Source organism: Theropithecus gelada, chromosome 14 (assembly GCF_003255815.1).
Source record: "Theropithecus gelada isolate Dixy chromosome 14, Tgel_1.0, whole genome shotgun sequence".
Taxonomy (NCBI): domain Eukaryota; kingdom Metazoa; phylum Chordata; class Mammalia; order Primates; family Cercopithecidae; genus Theropithecus; species Theropithecus gelada.
Genome location: NC_037682.1, coordinates 31,526,549 through 31,531,000, shown reverse-complemented (window position 1 = coordinate 31,531,000; position 4,452 = coordinate 31,526,549). Strand labels below are relative to the sequence as shown.

Genomic DNA, 4,452 nt, shown 5'->3' with positions numbered 1-4,452 from the left:
TCTTTTTCATCTTGTTTAATGGTAGTCAAATCTTCAGAAACCTGGCTTTTTATATCTAAACTCATATAAAAATGATAATGGTAAGAAACCCAACTTAGTTATCTTTTTTTTTTTTTTTTCTGGAAAGGGAAACCATCAACAACAACACACACACACACACACACACACACCCCCACATGATTGCTTGCTTAGGGAGGGATCAGAGCTTCAAAAGTGAGCTGATTCCAGCCACCAGCTGTCATCATATGAGGAGCTCTTGTGAGTTGATCGCCCATGAAAGAGATGAGTTACCCTTTGTCTTCACTAATCTACATCTGTAGTATATTCAATACTTACCCACCCTTTATCCTTTGCCCTGTGGTTTTCCACGGCTTCATGAAATGCTTTAGCCAGACAGGTCAAGGTTTAAAGGTGGTTTTGTTTTGTTTGCAATGAAAGCTAATTTTTAATTGAAAGTTAATTGATTTTTCTAGGAATGAGCCTCTAAACATGGCCACAGCTCAGTGATACTGACCAACCAAACATCCCTTTGCTGGACCTATGCAAACATGAAACAGACAAAGAGAAGTGAGTATGTGGCATTCATCAGAGGAGTAAGACCAATGCGAATTTTGTAAGCAGCATACAGCCTTGTCGAACATGATTACTTGGAAAATTACTAACTAAACCTTTCCTTAGCCTTTTCACATTCAGTGAAGATTTCATGAAGAGTTGTAAGAGAAAAGTTTTTCCAGACCCAGCCATGAGTACTCTGCTTTACTCAGAAGAACCACGGACTTTGAACAGCTTGATAATCCAGCTTTCTGAAACTTTTCCGTGCATATGTATCACTGAGGTATCTTATTAAAGCACATATTCTAATTTTTTGGTCTGGGGTGGGGCCTGAGATTCTGCATTTAAAATAACCTCCAAGGTGATGCCAATGTGTTCCTGATGCTGGGATCCTATTTTAAGTAGCAAAGGTCTTGTTAGAATCAGCCCAACCAGCGGAAGGCAGACGATCACAGTTCTTGACTGTGAGTTTCAGACAATGATTGTCGATGTTCAGATGGAATTTTATGAAGCTAAACATTACCTTTGGCCTGTATAGTGAGTATACTACCACTCAAGTGGCGGGGTGTGTGTTCGTATTTCTCTCAAAAACAAAGCTGAAAAGCCGATGGGTACATGGGCAGCAAGGAGAAGAATGCTAAAATAAAATACTATTGCAAAAAGGTGGAGATCAATAATCTGCAGCTATTTCTTTTTCTTTCTTTCCTTTCTTTCTTTCTTTCTTTTTTTTCTTTTTTTCTGAGACAAGGTTTCACTCTGTCACCTAGACTGGAGTACAGTGGCACAAGCATCACTCACTGGAGCCTCGAACCCCTGGGCTCAAGTGATCTTCTTACCTCAGCCCTCCAAGTATCTGGACTCCGGGCTTCATGAAATACTTTAGCCAGACAGGGCAGGGTTTAAAGGTACGCCACTGCAGGCAAGCACCACTACACCCAGCTAATTTTTTTTTTTTTTTTTAAAGAGACATCGGTCTCACTTTGTGCCCAGGCTGGTCTCAAACTCCTGGCCTCAAGCAATCCTCCCACCTCAGCCTCCCAAAGTGCTGGGATTACAGGCATGACCCATGGCCCCTAGCCCTATTTCTAATGTATGAATAACCTGTCCTCAAGTTATCGTAAGAAATAAAGTATTTCTTTTTTTTGAAATAAATAAAATGTGGCTATACTGACCACATTAAAATGAATTACTTTCACTTTAATGAATGGTAGGAAAATTTAGGATAACAAATAAATAAGGAACAATCAGAAAAGAGCTATTTATCTTGAAGATGGGATTCACTCATTCAGCAATTTATTGAGCCCTTTGCAAAGGGGCCAGGTGCTGTGCTGGTTGCTGGAGATACAGAAGCAGTCGCCTCTGTCAAAGTCTCACATTCATTTGAGAGATAGTGACTCAAAACAATTCTTAAAATGAATTAAAACTGTGATCTCTGAAGGGGAAATGGAACATTTTGAGAACATTTGAACTGGAGTGTTTGACTCGATTGGAATGTGAAGGAAGGCCTCCCCAAGAAAGTAATGTTTGAGGTGAGATCTGAGGGATGCTGGAATTAAGCAGGTGAAGGGGTGTTACCAGACACAGGTTAGAAAGTGCTTGGGCCATGTGTGAGGTCGTCCAAATATCCTACACATAGTCTCCCCTGATCTGGGGCCTGACACAGTGAGTCTTGGCATAATTAAATGCTGATGCCGGAGACTGCCCAACCTGGTCTCACCCACAGAAACAGACACGCTCCATGTGGTCCTTGTGGGCCACCGCACAGTGGAGAGCTATCCAGCCTACCCCTTACTTCCACTCCCCCGAACCTTTTTTTTTTGTTGAGACGGAGACTGGCTCTGTCGCCCAGGCTGGAGTGCAATGGCCGGATCTCGGCTCACTGCAAGCTCCGCCTCCTGGGTTCACGCCATTCTCCTGCCTCAGCCTCCTGAGTAGATGGGACTACAGGCGCCCGCCACTACGCCCGGCTAATTTTTTTGGTTTTTTAGTAGAGACGGGGTTTCACGGGGTTAGCCAGGATGGTCTCGATCTCCTGACCTCGTGATCCGCCCGTCTCGGGCTCCCAAAGTGCTGGGATTACAGGCTTGAACCACTGCGCCCGGCCAAAAGAGCCACCTTGCAACCATGGTTCCACTGGGGCTCGAACCCAGGACCTTCTGCGTGTAAAGCAGATGTGATAACCACTACACTATGGAACCAAATCTTGTACTTAAACTGTAGCCTTTGAGACATAACTGCTTTTTTAAATTCATTTTTCTTATAAGTAACATATTACATAGATTGTATTGTGATGATAAAATGATACTTTGAACACATTCTCTTATATTATGTTTAAAAAATGAGCTCCCCAGTTTTGCAGACTTCCAACCAGGTTTGGGAAGCTCTACTCCATGTGGAATGGGTGGGAGTTTGGCGAGTGTGGAATCAGTTAAATCTCTGCGGCCCTTGACAGACTTTGTCCAGGAACACATTTGGTGTTCAGAATAGTGAGCAGCACTCACTGAGGCTCAGCGAAATGAGCTTGCCCAATGTCATGGTGACTGGTGAATAGGGATAAACCTAGCAGTGGGCACTCATTTTTCCAGATACTTAACATCTCACTATCTCAAGTGTCCTGCTTGGCTTTGCTGTCTCAGAAGCTCCCCCAAGCCTGTCACCTTCTGAATTCCCCTTACACCCAGCCTGTGGATCCAGAAGGAGCTTTTTCACGCCTAATATGTTACTGAAACACCAGGGGTTTGGTCTAGGTCCTGCTGCTCACAGCACAGAAAGCCAATCACTGACCCAACAATTATTGCCAAAAAAGAAGGCTTTAATTGGGTGCTGCAGCAGAGGAGATGGGAGGTCAGTCTCAAATCATCTCCCTGGGAGAGTAGTCTCAAATTCATCTCCCTGACCAGCTAAAGTTAGGAGTTTATACAGCAGGGAAGAAATGTAAGTGTATGAGAAAACAGGAACTCGGAAAGGGTCAGGAAGCAATCACGATGAATGAGGGGCCTGGAGTTTCATTGTGTGGATGCAATGATCTGGTGAGTTTCAGATCTTTGATGCTTTTTTTTTTTTTTTTTTTTGAGAGAGACCTGGTGGTCCTTTCCTGGAGGAAGAAACTCTGATAAAAACAAATGTAAGTTTCAAGCTTTAAGGTCATAAGGGTCCATTTCTATGTTTATCCAAAACAAAAAACAAAAAACACCCAAAACTGTTGATGGGACTAGTGAGTTGGGCTGGAGTGCAGTGGCCGGATCTCAGCTCACTGCAAGCTCCGCCTCCCGGCGCCCGCCTAGTTTTTTGTATTTTTTTAGTAGAGACGGGGTTTCACCGGGTTAGCCAGGATGGTCTCAATCTCCTGACCTCGTGATCCGCCCGTCTCCGCCTCCCAAAGTGCTGGGATTACAGGCTTGAGCCACTGCGCCCGGCCGCGGTGGGTTGGTTTCAAAGGCAGATATGACTGCCCCCAGGACTCGGTCTCTTGATTTATGATAAATAATATAAACTTTATTATAGGGGACAGTGGGGAAAGGGAATACTCACGAGTCTGTGAATCCTTGGGTCATGGAGAAGCCAGGTAGTGTTCTTCCCTTCCTTTCTTTTTCTCTTTTCATCCTTATTCATTGGGTACATTTTTCCTGCCCCGCCGCAAGATCCTAAGATGTGGAACTGCCTGAAGTGAGCAGTCTGACCACCAGGTGGCAGCATGAATCCATCGCTTTGTCTGAAAACAAACAGGTCCTAGTCAGCGGTCCTCCTCTCCATACAAGCTGAGTCTGCACGTTGGAGTCATCTGATGAGCTTTTAGAAAATTGCAGGTGGTGGGCTCACTTCAATTGCCATCTTCTGTCCTCGAGAGCGGGGCGTGGACATCGCCATTATTTAAAAGTTCCTCAGGTGAGTCTGATACAC

The 4,452-nt window shown here is 44.4% G+C and overlaps 1 non-coding gene across 1 annotated transcript; it reads right to left on the bottom strand.

The window, feature by feature from the left end:
- Nucleotides 1-2,677: 2,677 nt before the first annotated feature.
- On the bottom strand, nucleotides 2,678-2,750 carry TRNAV-UAC. The gene has a single exon. It is a non-coding gene; the product is annotated as a tRNA-Val (tRNA).
- Nucleotides 2,751-4,452: the final 1,702 nt, after the last annotated feature.